The following is a 21,134-nucleotide window of genomic DNA, read 5'->3' as shown; positions in this document are numbered from 1 at the left end:
GGGTTGTTTGTCTTTTTATTTTTGACCTGTGGAAGTACTTTACACATTTGGCGTGTGAGACCTCTGTCAGACAAACGTATTGCGTATTTCTCCCAGCCTGTGGCTTGCCTTTTCAATTTTCTTTGAACAGAATTGTTTTAAATTTGATTATTTCCAGTTTATCAATCTTTTCTTTCATAGTTTATATTTTTGTGTCCTGAGAAATTGTTGCCTACCTCAAGGTCATAAATATATCCCCCTATGTTTTCTTCTAGAAGGCTTTAGCTTCTACTTTTATTTCTAAGAGCAATCTCAAATACATTTTTGCATGTGGTGTGAGGCAGGGGTCAAGGTACATTCTTTTCCATATGGATACTCAATAGTTCCAGCAGGATTTCTTGAAATGAATTTCCCCACTGAATTGCCTGGGTACCTTTGTTGAAAATCAACCGATTGCATTTTACACACACACACACACACACACACACACACACACTTTCTGGACTCCCATTCTGTTCCACTGATCTATTTGTCTATCTTTGCTCCAGTATCACACTGTCCTGTAGCTTTATACAAGTCTTGAAGTCAGGTAGTGTAACCATTCCAAGCTGGTATTTCTTTTCTCAAGACTGTTTTGGCTCCCTATTTTAAAATCGGCTCGCTAATTTCTACAAAAAAGCCTGGAGGGACTTTGATTAGAATCATGTTGAGTCTATGGCTGACTCTGGGGAGAACTGACATCTTAACAACTTGAGTCTTCTCATTCATGAATATTACATCTCTCTCCATTTATTTAGGCATTTAAAAATCCTTCTCAACCACATTTTAAACTTTTTAATGTAGAGATTTTTGTACATTTTTAATGTAATTCTAAGTATTCCATAGTTTTGATGCTATTATAATAGTATTGTTTTAAAATGTTATTTATTGTTAGCATATAGAAATAGAAATACAATTGATTTTTGTATATGTACATGATATCCTGTGATCTTGCTAAATGCATTTATTATTTCTTTTAGTGGCTTTTTTCTGTTTTGTCTTTTCCCCCCTCAATTCCTCAGGGTTTTCTACACAGACAATTGGGCCATCAGTAAGTAGTGACGGCTTTACCTCTTCCTTTTCAAGCTCTTTACAATTAATTAACTAATTTTGCTGTATCGCACAGGCTAAGAACTCGAGCTCCGTGTTGAAGTAGTGAAAGCAGACATCTTTACCTGTTCTCAATCTCAGAGAGAATGTATTCAGCATTTCGACTTTAAGTATGATGCTTTTATCATGAATGGTGTTGAAATTGGCCAAATGCTTCTTCTGCATCCACAGAGGTGGTCGTATGAGTTTTAAAAATTTTATTCTGTTAATGTGGTGAACTACATTAATTGATTTTCAAATGGTAAACCAACTCTGTATTTTTGGCATAAACCCCACGAGGTTATGATACATTATCGCATATATATTTGTTTTATTTATGTGCTTTGCTTTGCTAATATCTTCTCAACATTTGTGTCTTTGTTCTTGAGGGATGTTAGTTTTACTTTTAATTTGTGATGCCCTCATGAGGCTATTTAACAGGATTTACATTAGACTATTTGTTTCAGTCCCACAGGTCATTGAGTCTCTGCTCTTTATTTTTCCGATCTTTTTTTCTCTTTGTTGTTTAGTTCAGAATATTTCTGTTCATCTGTCTAAGGTCACTGATTCTTCCTTCTGTAGTAAACAATCTCCTCTTAATCTCACGTGATGAAATTTTATTTCAGATGTATCTTTCTGTTCTGGGATTTCCATTTGGTTCTTTTCTTTAGAGTTTCTATATTGCTCCTAAAATTCACTATTTCTTTCCTCCTTGTATCTATCTTTTCCTTCACAATCTTTACCATATTTGTTTGCTCATCCAACAAATAGGTCACCTGTGGGTCTACTTTTATTAGGTGTTTTTCTTCCTTTTGACAACGGGTACACTTTTTTCTGCATCTTTTCCTGTCTGGTAACTTTTCTTTTCTCTGAGTTTGTAATTGTTATTGGCAGGAAGGTTAGTTCATTGCAAGTTACTGGTAGCAGAACTCTTCCTTTCTCTCATTTTTACGTTGAACAAATCAAAGTGATTGTCAAAAGTCATAAAACTGGGGCTGGCCCAGTGGTGCAGCGGTTAAGCGCACATGTTCTGCTTAGGTGGCCCAGGGTTCATTGGTTTGGATCCCTGGTGTGGACATGGCACCACTCAGCAAGCCATGCTGTGGTAGGCATCCCATATATAAAGTAGAGGAAGATGGGCATGGATGTTAGCTCAGGGCCAGTCTTCCTCAGCAAAAAGAGGAGGATTGACAGCAGTTAGCTCAGGGCTAATCTTCCTCAAAAAAGAAAAAAAAAAAACTCATAAAACCTGGGTTGTAATCCCATTCCTGCTATCATTAGCTCTGAGATCTTGGACAGCTTACTTACCTTTTCTGAGCCTCAAAAATGTCCCCATATTTAAAATGAGGGAATTAGAAGCAATGTCTTCTAGCTCTAAGATTTGGAGATTTTTTGATTATAAGGTGTTGGTGCTAAGACTGGGGCATGGGTGCTGGGGACCAAATTTTTACCTGTTTCGCCTCCTTTACCGCTGAGCAGTTTTGCCTGGGTGATTTCCTTTGCTAACGAAGCCAGCCATCTGCAACTTACCCACCCAGAAGGCCTTCATCTTTGAAGTCATTTCGTCCCCACAGCTCTCTTTCAGGAGGAAGGTACCTTTGAATCAGAAAGAACATCTGTGCAGACAAGCCTGGATGGAGAACATCACACAGCAGAGAAAATTGGTGTCACTAGATATTCATCACCAATGCAAAGTTCTGGCTCCACCTCGGACCTACTGAATCAGAATTGCTGGGGGTGGAGCCCAGCACTGTGTGTTTAACAAGCTCTGCGGGTCCAGGCAATGACAAGGCACACTGCAGACTGAGACCCACTGCTACTGGGGAGCTTGGCAGAAGAGAGCAGGAATGGGTAACAGGGCCTTAGGGTGGGGGAGGGGATACAACAGTAAAACCATATAGAGGGATTTTTTGCTTTTACTCTTAAAAATAGAAACTAGAGTCTATTTTGGTCTTTGGAAAGCGGTCAGTCAAAAGAGTGGGTGGCATTTTTTTTGGATGAGTTTTTGGGCTGTTTTGAGAAGTAGAGGTTTGAAGCAAAAACCACATGACCTAGGGGACAGAGTAGGATTTTCTCCAGGCCATTACTCCAAACCAAGCAGCTTCTTTGGCCCTCTGGGGGCAGAAGCACTTTAAGAGGGCTGCCCTGCAACCACACTGGCTTTCATATGGATAGAGATTTGGTGTTGGTTGAACCCAGCAGTTCAGGTTTATTCCCTTAGCCTTTCATGGAGCCCATGTGTCAGTTCCTGTGGCGGCCTGAGTGTGGTCATCCACTCAGGAGGTGGGGCTGGGCCAATAGTTTTAAGAGCAGTCTGGAGGGTTTGGCTGACCCGGCTTGGAGTACACTGCATGTGTCATCTTGGGAGCACACCAGGTCCGAAGGTTTTGCTTCCAAACAGGAGAAAAAGTGGAGGTATTTCTCTAGCTGGACGAACAATGGAGCCAACTTCTGTGGAGCGATTGCAGATATGTAGATGAAGAAGAAGGAAAGCTGATTAATGGTTGGGGTAAAAAGAGTCTTTGTTTTAGATGGTTTAAAACCACAATAGGTTTGGAAAAACAAGGCACGTAGGCTTGCCCAGGACAGGGAGAACACACTCTATGTGTTTACTGGTTTCCTAGGGATTATTGTACTTAACATCTTGTCCAGAAATTTCTGCTACCTGGTACAACATTGCTTTCATCACATCACTCTCTTGCTCAAGACCTCACTCCTGCCTGACTGCCACGAGAAGGCTGCCTTTTGCTACAGCCTCAGGCCTGGGCTCTTTCCTAGGATTTTAACCTCCTTCCTTAATTTGATCCAATCCCACCTTTCTAACCTCATCTCTGAATTCCTGCCAATACCAGTCGCTGCCTCCTCTGAGCAGTCTCCTCCCACCTCCCAGCACACACCACCGTCTTGCTCACGGCCGTGCCTTTGCTCAGCCTGTTTGCCTCCTAAAGTGCCTTTCCCTTCCCCCAGCTGAACTGTCCATCTTTCATGACCCAGCAGCCCCTCCCTGATTATGTCAGCCCACACTAGACTTTCTGTCTCCCTAACTCCGACATTGGTAGGCTCTAACCCCAGTTTTGTGGCTAAACATACACGGTCTTGCATTTTTTATGGATCGGCTCTCTACCTAGCTGCCTTGTTCTACGGAAGAAGGAAGCTTGAAGTCAGCCTCCTTTGGATTCTCCATGAGAGCCAGCTTAGGGTTGCTCACAGGGAAAATGAAAACATTGTACCACTGTTTGTTAGAGGAGAGGTTCAATATGTTAGGTATTGACGACTTGAATCAAGGGATTCCCAATTGTGTTCCAAGGAACACTAGCTGGCTATGATGTCAATCGTTCTGTCCACCATAGAGAACGCCTCTTAACACCTTAGACTGGGGGTGCCCCACCCCGGTGACAGCAGTTTCTCCATGTTTCCAGTGTTGTTCTAAGTTAAAGACAACTGCCTGAAGCTCAAACAGGGGAGAATGAAATCGGGGTGTAGGGAGGGGGCATATTTATTCTTTTTGCTCTTTAAATTTAAATGCGTTGTCTATTTGGGTGGACTATTTTTCCCCCCAAATTTACGAAACACGAAGGACGGGCTAATTAAAACATGCTGAAATGGAAAGAAGGAAGACATACGAGGAGAAGGGAGCTAAAGAGAGTCTGACTTTCTCAGCAGGGGACCCCGTTTTTTTCACTTGGCCATTTCTGGTCAGTTCCTTTGGGCCCCAGTGGCTGTCCACTATTGTTCTGTGTATTTTGCTGATAGTCTTTGAAGTAATTTTCCAGTTTGATGTGAGGTGGTGCCAGGCATTTCCCCCCAAATACACAATGGCTGTACAATTCTAGAAGGTTCTTCAGATAACATTGCCTCTTTTGGACATTCATGAAGTTGGAATGAATAGATCTCACCAATATAGAGGGCACATGGGCAGAGGGTGGACACAAGGAGAAACCAGACCCAGCTCAACATTAAAAATCTGGGCACCCCAGTGACTGCTACTCTTTCTTTACTGACTTCAGTACGCGCATACCCACACGCACCCTTAAATCTCCTTTGTTCAGCGGGGACAAAATTAACAACCCCGATCAGTCATAGATGAAGACTAGTCCTGCCCCTCACTTCCTTTGCACTGACGAAGTTCTTTTTAAAAATTTATTACTTTTGCATGCAAATGCCATGATAAATTCATAAATATTAGAAGTGTAGATAACAAAAAGAAAGCATTCACTAGAAATGACAACATCCTGTCATAACTACTCTTACCATTGCCAAATGCATTCCAGTGTTTTTTCCCATGAATGTATATCTAGAAGTATGTAAACTTTTAAAAGTGGTGTCACAATGAATGTCTTATAAAGGTTTCCATTCATCAATACATCTTAATCGTATTTTCATATCATTAATCGTCTACAGCAGCATTTTTAATGGCTAATAACAATACCTTTGTGTGGAGGTACCATTTTTAACCATTTTCCATTGATTGATATTTAGGATTTTAAAAATATTTCCATAAATAAGGCTTCAATGAGCAAACTTTACATACATCTTTGGATACTAACTAGTCTGATGATCTTCCTAGGATAAATCCTTTCAAGTGGATTTATGAGGTCAGAGGGTGCATTCTTTTATAACTTTTCCTACAAACTCCTATAATGCTCTTTGTAAGTGTCTGTGCTTAAGATTCTTGACAACAAGAGGCTCTATCCTTGTCTTTAAGCTGATATATTGTCTGCTTTTCATGTAAACTAGTGTTTTTACAGCAGTAACAACTAGATCCAAGTGTCCAGACCAGCTCAGAATTGGTTTGCTGTCCCAGGAGGGGACGCTGTGACAGTGCCTTGCTCTTTGCGACGTGCGTGTACAGCACTGCAGAGCTGTGTCTGAATCAGTGTCTGGTTTCTTCTTTTGTGCCTTAAAGACAAGCTTCTTGGTAGGCTACTGCATTTATTCACATCCCAGCCTCGCTACTCTTCAGCTATTTTATTTCCTACCATCCATTCTTCCACTTTCTTCAGGCCCCAAACTCTGCTGCTTTTTGTAACCTTTTTCTCCTATCAGAACCTGCACTCAGGAAAATAGCTGGCATCAGTCATTCCCACCTTGACAGGAATCTAAATCAGTGAGCTTATTTTTCTACTCGTTTGCATTTAAAATTTATCCCTAATAGGATAAAAAAAATCAGTGTTCCTAATAAAAGAAATATATCAGCTGAAGAGGCTTTTTCTTCTTTTTTAGCAGTCCTTACAAATCAACTACATCGAGCTTGTCTGAATAGAATTAAGATGCACCTCAGGAATCTCAACCTTCCACATAGACCCTTGTCCAGGTTAACGCCTTGCAAGGGACAGGAGAGAGTGTCCATATGGGAAGGATGAGTGAGTCTCCTGTCGTCGGTTTTAGGAAGGTGACTGCTCTCTGTGTTTTAGGTCCATTCCTCAGTTTGCACCAATGGTGCGCTAGTAAACCAGCTCTCCCCAGGGATAAATAAGCTCTGCTTTGTAGCATTTGCTGATTTCCGTGGTGTAAATACTCGCAGGTGGCAGATTTCAAGCTGCCCCCGCTCAATGACTGGCTCCCTACATTCCTGATTATTTAACAATTAGCTCTTCCATCAAGACAATGGTTGTTTTTACAAAGACTCTTCCTTTTAAATCTAGTATTCAGGGACCACACTTGTTTCACCTGTTTATTAAGATGGGTACCCTGGCGGAACTGCTTCTCCATAGTATATACGTGTTAGGTGCATATGAAATCATTTTGGGATGATGACAGTTGATGGCTAACACCTGTCTGAAATTTAGGCTAAGCGATCTCTTGTGTACTACACTGGCCTGTAACTAGATGCTCACAAGAGGTTTTAGGCAAGCACACAATTCTTCGTCGAGAAAAATTGGGGTCCTGCTTCTCTGGGAATGGTGGCCTTTCTTTGAGAAAGAGGATATATGTCAGATTGCTTATTTATCATGACAGTTTGTCAGTTCTGGGAGCTGGCATCAGATAACTAAAGAATAGGGAATTCTTTCTACCTAGTAACACAGATAATAGGAAAGAATATGCCTATGAGGCCACACACACACTCTTCTCTAGATCACGGTCTCAAAGTTTAATGGGCATCAGTGTCACCAAAGGAGTTTGAAAAATGTAGGCTTCTAGCCCCCTCCTCCCAATATTCTGACCCAGTAGGTCTGGCTTGGTCCGAGAATATACATTTCACCAGCAGCTCAGCTGAATGTGTTGCAGGTTCGAGGGTTTGGGCGGGACACACTTGGAGAGGCTCTGGTGTCGCCTCATCTGAGTCCCACCCTTCTATGAAGGTTGGTCATCAACATGAATATGTTCAGACCTGCAGAATCCCCCTTGCTTAGCTGCAAATCAATATTCTGTGCCCTTGGCTTTTATCAAAGGCCAATGCAAGAACCAGCCACATGAAGCAAATATGTTTTCACTCTTGTTTAGGTTCAATAATAAATTCCTTTCAGAGTTTAACTTTAGTGGGGGGCAAAAAGCTCTCTTCTTTATTATCTGAACAGAGAGCCATCACATTTTTTTTCAGGCCCCAAGATGCTCAGAATGAACTAAATTTAGGGTTCAATAACAATCCTTGCCGACCCCTGGTTCCTGGTATAATTGTGACTGCTTTTTTCTCCATAGTTTCTGATGGCTCCACTTTTATTTTAAGGTGCCTTGAATGCTTTTTGGAAGTATACAATGTGTAACAAAGCAAAAAATAGACAAAACAGAGAGAGATCTGTTAGATATCATTACACTAACAAGGGATAAAATTGATCTCTTGGTTCCTCCAAGCTGTGGACGAGTAAAGGACTTCATGACACAGTTTTCTCAGACCGTTTCTTCTCTCTTTTAACATCAAGTCCCTTTCCTTCCTACCTTCATTAACCCGGGGCTGACTATACCTTCATAAAGCCATCAACTACGCCATGGACTGAATGTTCACATTCTCCCAATTTCATACATTGAAGCCCTAACCCTCAGTGCGATGGTATTTGGAGATGGGACCTTTGGGAGGGGAATAGATTAGCTCACGAAGGTGGGTTGGATCAAGAGTTAGAAGGAAGGTTAGATTAGATCTTGAAGGTGGGGCCCTCATGATGCAATTCATGGCCTTAGAGGAGGAAGAGAGAGTGTGTGTGGGTGGGATCTCTCTGCATTCACACACACAAGACGGGTCATGTGAGGACATAGTGAGAAAGGTTGTCTGCCAGCCAGGAAGAGGGCTCTCACCAGGAACCTAAGTGGCTCGCACCTTGATCTTGGACTTCCCAGCCCCCAGCACTGTGAGAATTAAATGTCTGTTGTTTAAGCCCCCAGTCAATGGTGTTTTGTTATAGCAGTCCAAGCTAAGAGAAACGGTGTTAATAACCAACTGCTTTATTCCCGTTACTCTGTTTTGGCCGCTCTTTTTCTGGAAAGGGGAAAGACAGAGCAGATTTCGAAAACTGGACAGGTCTGACTTTTACATTCCCTCCTCCCAGAAGGACTGGCCTCTGTGAGTTTTTCTGACAAATACAGCTTCCTGGATTTGCAATTGTCCCAGGAGAAAGTGCAATTCTCCACTCCTCCTGACAGCAGAGGAGGAGAGCAACCGAGTCCCGCCCGGCTGGTGGGCTGTGCGCGCCCATCTCCTCGCCCTCTCACGTGGTGGGTGAGCTCCTCTGCAGACCCCAGGAAGATGACAGCCCTGCTCACCTCACCTGTAGGTCAAGGCTCTGATCTATCACGAAGTAAAGAGTCCTTTTCAACTTTGGGTCATGTAAGCTTTCTCAAAGGATTTGACCATAGGACCCTCCCTTTTAAGTTCTACTTTTTGAATAACACCTATTAGATATGAGCAACCAAAGGGCTGTGCTTGAGACCTGGCTCCACTGAGCTCCAACAGATGCCCTCTTCTCCTTGAGGGAGCTCCATTTGACACGTCAACACGGATGCCAGCTGCCCCTCAGTCTACCCTGAAAGAGAAAGCTTCGCCATGGAAAGAAATGCTTGTTTTTTGTTTTTGAAAGCTAAACAGAGATGATTCTAGAACTATAAGGCAGTTATACTGAGGCCAGCTACAATGTCTAAAAAAAGGCCAGAGTGGTCTACTGGTGGGAGATATTGTGAAGAACAAAATGGTTGGAAGAAAATAATAGAGATTTAAAAGTCTATGAAATGGGGGAGAGGGAAATGGGGATTTGTTGTTTAATGGGTACAGAGTTTTACTCTTGCAAGACGAAAAAGTTCTGGAGATCTGGTTGTACAATGTGAGTATATTGACCGCTATTGAACTGTACACTTAAAAATGGTTAAGATGGTAAATTTCGTGTTCTGGAAAGTGAATGCTTAAAAGTAAGTATTGTAAGCAAGGAACCTGGATCCAGCATATAATCCAGAGCAAGAATATACCTCTTTCTCACTTGTATTTTCTCTCCGTGGGTCTCTTTTTCTCTCATCGTTTTGATCTATAGAACCTGCTGGAAGACTAGACAAAACTAAGGTGGCAGATACAGTGAGGTCACAGGTCATTTGGGCTATTCCTTTTCCAAGAGACTGAAGGTTGCCTGCATCTTTCGCTGGTCCTCAAGGCATCTCCAACAGCGTGAGAGCTCTTGATTCCTCCAACGCTGTCACCGCTGCAGGCCCAAGGTTAACGGATGGGGGAAGGACTAATTCATTGATTAACACGCTGGGTCAGAGCCAGGTCTTTGTTTATGCTGAAGTGTACTTTGGACTCAGAAGTTCTGCCAAAAAACCCGGTGACAATGCCATCCATGTGAGATTGTGATCATTAACTGGAAACAAGAGAAGCTTTCCTATAACATTTCTGAAGTCCACCAGTGAGCGTGAGAATGGGTCCTTTCCTTTATATGGAACTGAAAACTCTGGGGGTCTGATGAGATTTGAGCCATAGGCACTTAATAATATTACAATAATTAACATTTTATATCATGTTTGACATTCTAGAAGCCCTTCTATCTAAATAATCTCACATGGTCCTGAAAAAAATCACTGGAGGTGGGTCCCGGCATCCCCTGTGAAGTTCAGAAAAGTAAAGCATTTGCCTAAGAACACATGGCTAGTCATTTGTCTAAAGTCACAGAAGCAGTGGTGGAGTTAGGATTTCAACACTGTGTTTTCAACAACCCAGGGCAGGAGGTGGCTTGGTGGTCACAAATGCTGTAGAGGTGCATTGGTAAAACCAAGAATTATTCTGCTTATGGAAGTGACCTACATAGGAAACCCTATTTGAGTTCTGATTTGTTGTTTGGCCTCACTAATCCATTATGCTCCACTGTTCTGAAGGGTCTTACAAGGCCACTTGGGCTACTAAATACATCTCAGATGTGAAGATGGTTGAGATCGAAGGACTGGAGGGTAATCTCCGTAATTCTGATAAGCCATTTCCCAGTCATTTTCCCAGAAGGAGGGTCAGCACAAAGGCAGTGGTTCTCTTGGGTCCCAGCTTGAAAAATCACACAGTGTATGCTGCCAGCTCTCCACTCAGAGGGCCTCCCAGGTCCCAAGGCAGAAAGCCAGTGATGTAGATGATGAGGATAACTTTAACCTGTGAACTGGCTTAGCTACGTGGAGTCCATGACGAGAAGCAGCTGGGTTTCCAGGCCATTCTGGTGACAGAGCTGGGCTGTGTGTGAACAAGAGCATCACAAACGTGGCTCTGCTCTTAATCTGCTGAGCAAGGAGCAGGCTGCAGGGATAAGGGGCAACAATACAGCCGATCGCCAAAGACTTCAAGCTCTTCCACCTCTGGGTGTTTCCTCTTTCCTCATTCCTGCACTAGTAGGTAGGAAGGAGAAAGGTAGATGTCTTCCCCAAATCTTGTTCTTGTGACAGTGACCTTAGGTGACAATTGTGATGACTATAAATCTCAGTTTCCCCATTTGTAATAGACCTGTAATCCTCCCTTAGCATGATATACACAGAGCCTTTCTATCTGTCACCATCTTCTTTTCACTCTCCTCTCTTACAACATCCCCCAATGCACGGTATACATGGTCACAGTAAGCTATAGACTGAATGTTTGTGTTTTTCCAAAATTCGTATGTCGAAACCTAACCCCCAAGATGATGGTATTAGGAAGTGGGAGGTCATGAGGTCATGAGGGTGGAGCTCTCGTGAATGGGATTAGTGCCCTTGTAAAAAGAGACCCCAGAGAGCTCCCTCACCCCTCCCATCATGTAAACACATAGAGAGAAGATAGCCGTCTATGAACAAGGAAGCGGGCCCTCACCAGATACCAAATCTGCTGGTGCCTTGATCTTGGACTTCCAGCCTCCAGAGCTGTGAGAAGTAAATGTCCGTTGTTAAGCCCCCCAGTCCATGGTATTCTAAAAGCTTGAATGGACTAAGACACAGCAGACGTTTGAGGTTTCCCCGGAAATCATGCTCATTCTCATCTTTGTTCTTTTCTCTGCCTGGAATGTTGCAACCCCAAGTCCCACTTATAGAATTCTCACTTGCCTTTCAAGACCCATCCACTCACTCCTTTGTACACCCTCAGAGCTTGGCATATATTCATATTACAGAATCTATCAAAACTTTACCTGATTATTTTCCAGTCAGTGTCCCCCACTCCTAATTGGGGGCTCTGTATCTGTCAACCTCCTAGCACACTTCCTGAACACAGTAGGTGCTTAATATCATCAGCTGCAAGGAGTTGATAATATGCAGCTCAGAGCTTCAGATGAAAGCTGCAGTGGGAGAATAGTATCAGAGAGACGTCCTAAGAGAGGCACTGTAATTTACCTCCACAGTCTCCAAGCAGGACCCGCCTTTCACTGCCCTTGAAGAATAGTAAGTAGTCCATTTCCTTCCAGAGGAGGGGTCCTCATAAGTACAATGTGCTCTAGAATGCTCTTGTGCTAACAGATTTTGTCACTAAGAGGACAATGGCTGTGGGCACCAGGGAGCAGGAAGCACTGGCCAGAACCCAGGCAGCCTACCATCTCCAAGGGCAGCTCCTTTAGGATATTTCTGCCCTCCCAAAGGAACAATCTGAATTGCCCCTTTGAAAGGTTCCAACCTCCAAAATCTTAACTTTGGTCTGCATCAGACAGCAAGTGGCGTTTGGTCTTCAGAGAGGGATTTCACTGAGTGGAAGCACCAGGAGGAAAGTCAGAGCTTTTACAGGTAGAAATAGGACCAGCTCCTTTCAGTGTTAAGAGTTTCTGTCAAAGAAGGCTGGGGAAAGCTGATAAGAATGAAAATGGTCTCATTTCTGTCTCATCTCAGACACCTTGGCATCTTTCAGATGTGTGGTTGACTCTAAGACAGGGAGAAGAGAAACTATCCTGTTGTTCTATGCGCTCCCATTGTTACCTCCACCCTCGCCACAAAGAAGGCTGGCACAACCCACTCATAGGAGCAAGCCATAGAATGACTTGTTTGCTGCTTAATTGCCAATACTCAGTGTAATGCCTGGCTATAATAAATACCCATTAAATGCTGAGTAGATAAATGGGTGAATTATCTACTCAACAGTGCAACCAAATAAAATGCCCAGTGGATCCATTGGGGAACTGCTGGAAAGATAAAATCAATTATAATTTTAAGCTGAGTAAGCCTCCTGTCTGTTTTATTCATAAGACTAATCCTAGGAATTTAAAAAATTAAGGTATGTACTATTTTACTATATTCATTGGAATAGTTTGGGTCCCAAGTACAGAATTTAGATCCTTGAGGGCAAGGATTACACCTTATTTTCGCCCTCTCCTCACTGAAATGCCAGCTGATGATACAATGGGGTGATCTGATAGAGGAATCTTGAGATGTCGAATATTTAAATACGTATTTTTTTAACAAAAGATTTTTCTCCATTAATTATATTACAGCTAATATAGAGTATTTTGCCAACAGAAATGATCCAAAATAGATGGGGTACATATTTGCTGTGCTCTTTTTATTGAAAAAAGACAAAACAAAACAAACTTTTGTGAGTATTACACATAGGACTTCTGGTGCCCTTATGTCTGCAAAATTGGCTGTAGTTTTTGTAAAGTGCATCTAAGAATGAGAATTTCTCATTTAAATAAAATAAACAGCCTGCAAGAGGTAGAGACTTCATTGTCCAACATTTGGTAATCTGCCTCGAGAAAATTCTCCAGTTTTTGAGGGGGCGTTCTGACTGAGAGCCAGAGCGCTTTTCTGACAAATGTTCTTATAATATTAAGCAGGAAAAAGTCCTGATTTGACTTTAATTTGATTCTTAAGGATTTAAAGATGTTTTCTTTGCAACCATGGCAATGTACAAAACTGGAAACTATGAAAAGGCAAATTAACCGTTAACGTTAAACCTAATAACGTATCCACTAGGAGCAAAATAATGCATCCATTTGTCAACACGTGAGTCCCCTCAGATTCTGCAGTTTCGACACTTCAACCCCACAGCAAAGTCTTCGACTTTGGAGTAACTGACCAGAGAGGACTTCTCTCTGTCTCCAAGCAGAACTTGACCTTGACTGAGATGAGTGGTTCTATCCAGTGAAGAAGATTCTGTCCCGGTCCCAGGGTGCAGATGTTTCACTAAATCACAATGTTTACAGCCAATAAACTCTTCTTAACGCTCCATGTCCTGGGCCCTTGGTTCAATAAATAGTTGCTAACTTAGATAAACCAGATGTTCTGTGTGACACCAAAAAGCTAGGATTTTTACTTTCTCCACTTTTTGGATTCCAACCAGCTATTGATGCCTTTTAGTCCTCAATGCATCTGCTGCTCCTCTGTCTTTATGCTCTTTCTCTCTTTTGATCAGTGAGATTCTTGCTGACACTGAACCTCCAACGGAAGGGCTGGGCCTGGTCCTTCTACTTCCCCTACAGATAGTAGGGTTTTTCCTTCACACTCCGGTGGGGTTGCCCATCTCTCCACCCCAACTCCATTCAACTTTTCTCAGCTGAACTTTCCAGCCCTGATCATTAAAAAGCCTGGTGAACAGCCATAGGTGCCCCTTTACTCCTCTCTCCCCCAAGTGGTTCAGCATTTCCCAGGTTTATTCCTTGTCTCTTAATATAGCAATAATTGATTACTATTCTCCTGCAAACTCTAGTGAAATGAAAGCTGCTTCCTTTCCGAATTATCTTCATAAATAGCAGCAGACCCAATTTTCACAAACACTAGAAATTTCAGTGCCAATTTTCCATCCGACACCACACAGGTTATCCACCTGTGCCCTCGGCATCGTTCCCACTACTTTGGGTACTGGAAATGGATCCAGGAACTAATGAGATGGAGTGACAGTGTGCAGAGAACATTCTAGCAAGGAAGAAGACCAAATAGGTTCCTTCCAAGGAGACATTGCCTACACGCTCTAGGGAATAAACATTTCTTGCAGAGTGAGAGAAGGATTATCATCGGGGGTCATATTTTCATCCTTTTCTCATGTGGTGTGTGAAGGTTGTTGGTGTTTTTCTCAACATGGACATTAATGAGAAACAGTCTGCTTCCAAAGGCAACTCATGTTTTCTGGGCACAGCACCTGCTGGGAGGCCATTGAAGAGATGTAATGGTAGAAAAAAAAATGAGGCCAGTGGTGTTCAACGAGTGCCTCCGCCTTTCTGGGTCCCAGTTTCCTCATGAGCAAACTGGAGATGATAATGATCACGGTAATAATTCCCTCAAAGCTTTGTTGGCAGGAGAAATGATGCATGTAAACCTCTCAGCACCATGCCTAGAACATGCTGAGTGCTCAAGAAACTGCCGCCTTGGGATGCTGGCACCCCCGGGTCCTTCCTCTTTGCCACAAGGTCCTCGTGAAATTCCTCAGTCTCCTTGGAGGCTGAAATCCCCCACTGTGGTCCTCCTGGGGGTTCTGCTTGGTGACCACAGAGCCTTCACGACAAAGATAATGACAGCTAATACTTATCAGCATCCACCATGTGCCAGGCACTATCTAAATGCTTTATATGCATTCACTCACTTAATCCTTGCAAATATGCAATAAGAGAGAAGTATTATTATTTCTAATTTACATAAGAGGAACTGAGACAGGGGGATGCTTTGTTTTGTTGCCCGGCTGCTGCAATTAAGAAAGCGAGCCACTGGCCTCAGGGTTCAGTCTCAGGGCCACCCCTTCAGTAACACCTTTAACTGCGGAGGCTTTTGTGGACCTGATCAGAAAAAAATCTAGCAACTATTTGTAACACCTTTTTGAGGAAAGTGTGTTTTGAGTTCCAAAAGCCAATATCCGAGAACCTTTGCATCCATGTTCCTTTGTCAAGTCAGAGCCACTGGTAACGGGGTGGGGAGTGGGGCTTCCCCTTGGCTGTTTGGGCTGAGCTGTGTGATAAGGGAGTCACCCCCACCCTCACAGAGTGTAGCTCACATGCTCATCTCCCACACGTCCAGAGTGTCATTCTTCTAAGTCAGTGGGTCTGGCAGGCTTCCAGCAATTACTCTATGCTTTTGGACACTTCACCTGGACTGGCCTAGTTTCCAGTGGCTTCCTACACATAACTCTCTGGAGACAGCCATGCTGTTTCAAGTGCTGGCTTGAATGTGGAAGGTCTGATTTACGGAATAGATCTTTGGGTTATCAAATATTTCAACTGTTCCTTGTCACCTGCGTGAAAGCATTTTCAATGCTCTTTTCACACATTAGCATTAGGGAGATGGAATAGCAATGTCAAATTTTCTGTTCCTTCTTAGTAGAAGGGGAGTGTTTAGTACCTGCTCATAAGGAATTCTATATTGCTGATGATTATAATAGCTCTCCTTTCCTGGGTCTGTTCTGTGCTCTGAACAGCAGGCCCAGCTCTTTATATGCATTCTCACCAGTTTCACAGATGAGGAAACTGAGGCTCAGACGAGTTAAGTCACAGGTGGAGCTGAGGCTGAAACCCTAGTTCTGTCCAGTGCCAAAGCCTCTTTTCCCAACCGCCAGGCTCTCCTGCCTAAAGCTGCCCTGTGGTCCCCCGCAGGGATGAAGGTGTCTGTAGGGCTAACCCAAAGAATAGAGGACTTAAAAAAATTCCTCCTTGCTTCTGGAATCCACTATTTATGGGATTTACTTGTTTTATGTAGGCTCATATTGAAATTAATTTGCATGTTGCAAGCTTACAGCAGCTCGGGGTGTGGAGGGTTAAGACAGCAGCTGGGAGGCTGGGAAACAAGGGGAAAAATCAGATTGAGGTTAAAAATTAGCCTCGTAGAACCGACACATTGTGGCTGTAGAAGTGGGTAACCAAGGGCTGGCTGTGCGCCCAAGTTTTATGGTAAATTATAAAACGATAAATTTCAATGTGTAATATAGTTTCATTAGGTTCAGATGCTTCTAATTTGGAATTCACAGTGACCGAGCAGCGGCTGAGTTGAAGCTTTCCTGTGTTTACCAAGCAAAACAATTTCTTTAAAGATCGTGCAAGTGAATAAGAGAAACAAGGACCCGGGCTGTTAGGTTAACTGGTTTTTAGTGAGTTTTCAGTGCCTTCCATGTATTTCTTTCCAGATAACGTGACTATTAGGTACATGTCTTCCACCCAGATTATTAAAGTGGCTCCTATAGATTCCCTCTATTAGGGAATATTATTCTATCAGGTAGCCTTCTATTAGCTGAGATTGTCATCCTTTTCTAAAACATTCTGGGATTAAGCTGCTCTCAGGTTGTGAACAGTCTTCCTCCTCATTTAATGAGGTTTGCATTGTCTCCGAAAATTTGCATGACTCCACCCACAATACTTTAGTGACAGCTAATGTCTGGTATGCAATGCTCTCCTGTGCATACTTAGTAGATACGGTGCCATGAAGAAATTACTGTGAATGCAGGAAAACCCAACTAATTGCAATAGAAGGGGGTTGGTTCCCTGCTCAGGACTCTTTTTTTTCCTCACGGCCATTTCTGGAAGAGACAAGCTGTCCCAGATTCATACAATTTCAGGGCTAGAAGGGAGCTTAGATGTAGCCAACTCCCTCACTTTTAGACATTCCTCAGGAACATCAGTTTCCTTGAAAACACAACCCAAAGAAAATGTGAAGGAAATCGGATGCCTCTTGGGTCTGTCTTCCTAGACCAGTGTTTGTTTTTAATGGTGGCCTCTGCCTACCTGCTCCCAGGCACAGCTCCTCTGTCCTGCTCATCCCCTTCTTATTTACTCATCTACAGAAAAAAATGCAAGGCTGCCTCTCTAGCTCCAGAAAGATGAGAATCTGATGCTGCTCATCACATGTATCTTTTTTTGACATTCTTTTTGGGCTGTTCAAAATAGATAGATGAAAGGAACCACATACATAGTCAAGCCATGTAAAGATTTCCAAATTGCTAAGATCATGAGTTTAACTGATATCAACTACTATTTAGCCCTGTCCCCTGGTAATAGGCTGTGTTTTGAATGTCGCAATTCGTTCATTCATTCAAGAAGCATGTACCGATTGACTGTCAGATTCCATCCATTTCTAGTAGAGCAATAATAAAGCACAGACTTTGACCTGCAAGAGCTCACAACTGAGCAGAGGAGGCAGACTGACTGACCTCTATCAAAGAGGGTGGGCACCTTGAGTTATTTCCTAGTGATGGCGATGGGTCACACTGACCCACATCTTACTCAGAGTTCAGAGTTGTGAATCAGGGTACTTATTTCTCAAGGCCAGTTGAGTGGGGGTGAGAGGAAGATTGGGAATGGAGGGAGAATCAACAACCAGGACCTCATTCGCACCATGTTCTGATCAACATGGTGGTCAGATCGACATCAGATCTACAGCAGGCTGGTTGGACGCAGCTGGGATCTGACTTGTGATGACGACAAAGGCTACAAGTCAAGTTGACCTGTAATGTTTTATTCCTGGATGAACCAGACAGACATTAGTAAATCCTTCACAGTTGATGCTACACGTAGAAGGCCCTGTAGGTGGTAGGCACCTATCATTGCAGACGCTCTTTAGAGAAGAATTTAAGCCCTACTAGACAAAGTTCAATGTAAAGCCAGCGACTCATGCATCACTTCTCAAGAGTAGAGTAAGTGAATTCATTTCCACTTCTACAGATTCTCTGCTAATCCCAAAATGTTTCCGTTTAGGAAAGTAAAGCTCCGACAAGCATAACTTTCTACCTCCAAGGCTTGGCTTCCCCTACAGAATTCAGGTTTACTTGAGGTTAATACACCCATTCTTGATTTAAAAAAAGAAATCAAAGCAAGCTTATGTTCAGATTGCACTAACTGTTTTGTTTTGATTTTTCCAATTCTGTTAAGTGTTCCATTTTAATAACCAGACCATGCTTTTTTATTTTATGTTTTTTCACCAAAGAAGAGGCACAAAACTGGAAGATCCCTTCTTAGGTTTAGTCCAGACATCTGTTTCTCAGAATTTTGTGTGTGTGTGTGTGAGGAAGATTAGCCCTGAGCTAACATCTGCTGCCAATCCTCCTCTTTTTGCTGAAGACTGGCCCTGAGCTAACTCTGTGCCCATCTTCCTCTACTTTATATGTGGGACACCTACCACAGCATGGCTTACAAGCAGTGCCCTCTTCCCACCCGGGATCCGAACCAGGGAACCCTGGGCCACCAAAGCAGAATGTGAAAACTTAATGGTTGTGCCACAGGGCCAGCCCCAGAACTTTTTTTTTACATGATTTTTTTTTTTACATGTCTTTTACATAACTATTTGACTTTTACATGAGTAATAACTCTTGTTTATTACTCAGATAACTAAGTAATATAACTAAGTTAGAGCATAAATAGAGCATAAAAAAAACTAAGAGCATAAAAAGGATCAAATGGGAATAAGCCACAATGTTTATTTTCAGTCAACTGAAAGCCCTGCCCACATGCATTTTTATTATATTTATCATACTCCAACACTGAGTCAGACAATCAAAAGAACTTTATCTAGAATTCAGGTCCTTTTTTTTTTTGAGGAAGGTTAGCCCTGAGCTAACTACTGCCAATCCTCCTCTTTTTGCTGAGGAAGACTGGCCCTGAGCTAACATCCAAGCCCATCTTCCTCCACTTTATATGTTGGACGCCTGCCACAGCATGGGTTTTGCTAAGCGGTGCCATGTCCATAACTGGGATCTGAACCGGCGAACCCCGGGCCGCTGAGAAGTGGGACGCCACCGGGCCGGCCCCTCAGGTCCCTTCCTGATAGGTTCCCTAACCTGCTTTTCTTTTATTTCTCTTTGTTCCCAGCTCATCCTCTGGCCCTCCAGACCCAGCACCCTGGTCCCCCAAACCTTGGTCCCCTTCTCCCCATCTGGAATTTCCTCAGTGCTGCTCCCTGAACACCCAGGGCCCCTGGGCTTCACCTCAACTCCAGGAACATCATGTCAGTCCAGCCTCTGAATTCCTACAAGCCTCTAGTATACTTCCCTGATGTCTGATTTTCTCTGTGGGTGCCTGTTTCTGCAACTAAATTGCAAGTACCCACAGCGCAGCCACCATGTGCCATCTAGTACAATAATACTTGGTATATAGGAGGTAGTGTTAGTACACAGTAGGCGCTCAATAAATATTGTCGATTATCTCATTCCTAAGGTAATTGTGGCGACACAGTCCACCACCCATTTGGAGAACATTTTTTTCGCATGTCTCCCCTCCCTCCCTTCCCCCAAAACAAGGTCATTTAGAGACCAATGGATAAGCAGGGCGCCAAGTGAGCATCCCAGACTGAACAGAAATTAGGCTGTGGATGGAGCAGACATTTATTATCCTCCTCTCCTCTCTTCGTGCTGTTCACAGATCTCCATGCTGGTAAGGAATCACTTTCTATATTAACTCTCAGCAGACGCTTGGACTCTCCTCTCCTTTCAACCTCGCAAAGGAGAGGGAGCTGTAAGGCATAAAGACCTCTTTTTACTACGTTTTAAAGTAAATGAAGTCATCCTCCGTTTCAGTTACTGGAGTTTTAGGGAGGATGGGGCCTGCCTTATAGGGTCAGGGCCCAGCTGTGTTTATACTGGAAACCAGGGAGGAAACGAGGAATGGCGGTGGCATCTGACGGCCATGAGGCATAGTCATGAAGTCACAGACTCAGAACCTCCACAGGCCAGGCAGGTGGGCAGCACAAGCAGGCATGGGCTGGGGGTGAAACCAGAGGTGGCTTTACCATGGAAGGTCACAATGTCTAAGCTTCACCACCCATCACTGGCTCAGGGCCTTGGAGGACCCTAGCAATTTTATAGTTATCATATTGATTGAGTTTTCTTAGAGAGGTCACTCCAAATTATATAAGCTTCAGACCCCACAAAATGTGCTTCCACATCTGGGAGGACTCTGGTGACTGGAGTGCTCTGTCTAAGCAAGTAGGACCCTGCAGCTCCGAGTGATGACAGCTAATCAGAAGTGTTGCTGGAGCTTCTGATTTTTCAAGAGCAGTAAGGAACCCAGAGTTTTGCATGAAATGTCCTCCATGTGAAATGTTGGCAACTTAAAGACAAAAACACAGAAAACCTCTCTGGCCAAAACAAGTCCTACCTACAGGCTTGAGTGAGCCCACGGTTGCCAGACTGTGATTTCTGGTTGAGCCTGTAGGAATTACAGAATTGCCAAATGCTGGAGATGGCCCTATGGCAGGTACACCTGCCCTCCTGGTCCTCTGCTTATTAAGAACAGGTTTGGCCAGGTCTAAACCAGTGAGCTTTGCTCTTTTCCATGACTGCACCCAACAGCCAGACATTCTCTAAGTGTCTGCCACTGAGCGCAGGGCAGGGAGCTGAGCCAGGGTGTGGATGGATGAATTGGTGCAAATTCATGCTCTCAGTTGGCAAAGCCAACAGAAGCACATGGCCATGAACAATGATGCAGCAGCAGAGTCACCTCGTGAACACCTGAAGGCACTGAGGGGTGGTCTCATTCTTCCCGGGTGCAAATGAGTGTTGGAGGTGGGTAAGTGTTTATGCTCCTCTGGAGGCTGCAGCCAATGATTTCAGCAAAGATTTATATAACTGCTTAAGGGGAGAGCAAATCGCTTCTCTGTACCCCCCAAATCCTCCTGTGGCCATGCAACCTAACGTTTCATAACAATTTCCACAATATGAACACACTTTAGAAACTATAAAGGGTCCCCCGAATGAAGGGAATGGCTTCTGGGTACCATTT

General features: G+C 43.4%; 1 long non-coding RNA gene across 3 annotated transcripts in view; it reads right to left on the bottom strand.

The window, feature by feature from the left end:
• LOC139080493 (uncharacterized) overlaps positions 1-21,134 on the bottom strand; it is a 62,535-nt gene that overhangs the window by 24,291 nt on the left and 17,110 nt on the right. For all 3 annotated transcript variants that reach the window (XR_011535043.1, XR_011535042.1, XR_011535041.1), the window contains exon 2: positions 2,559-2,737. This is a non-coding gene — a long non-coding RNA (uncharacterized lncRNA). The remainder of the gene's footprint in view (positions 1-2,558; positions 2,738-21,134) is intronic.

Source organism: Equus przewalskii, chromosome 30, assembly GCF_037783145.1.
Source record: "Equus przewalskii isolate Varuska chromosome 30, EquPr2, whole genome shotgun sequence".
Taxonomy (NCBI): Eukaryota; Metazoa; Chordata; class Mammalia; order Perissodactyla; family Equidae; genus Equus; species Equus przewalskii.
The sequence above is the reverse complement of the archived record's forward strand: the minus strand, read 5'-3'. Positions and strand labels throughout refer to the sequence as shown.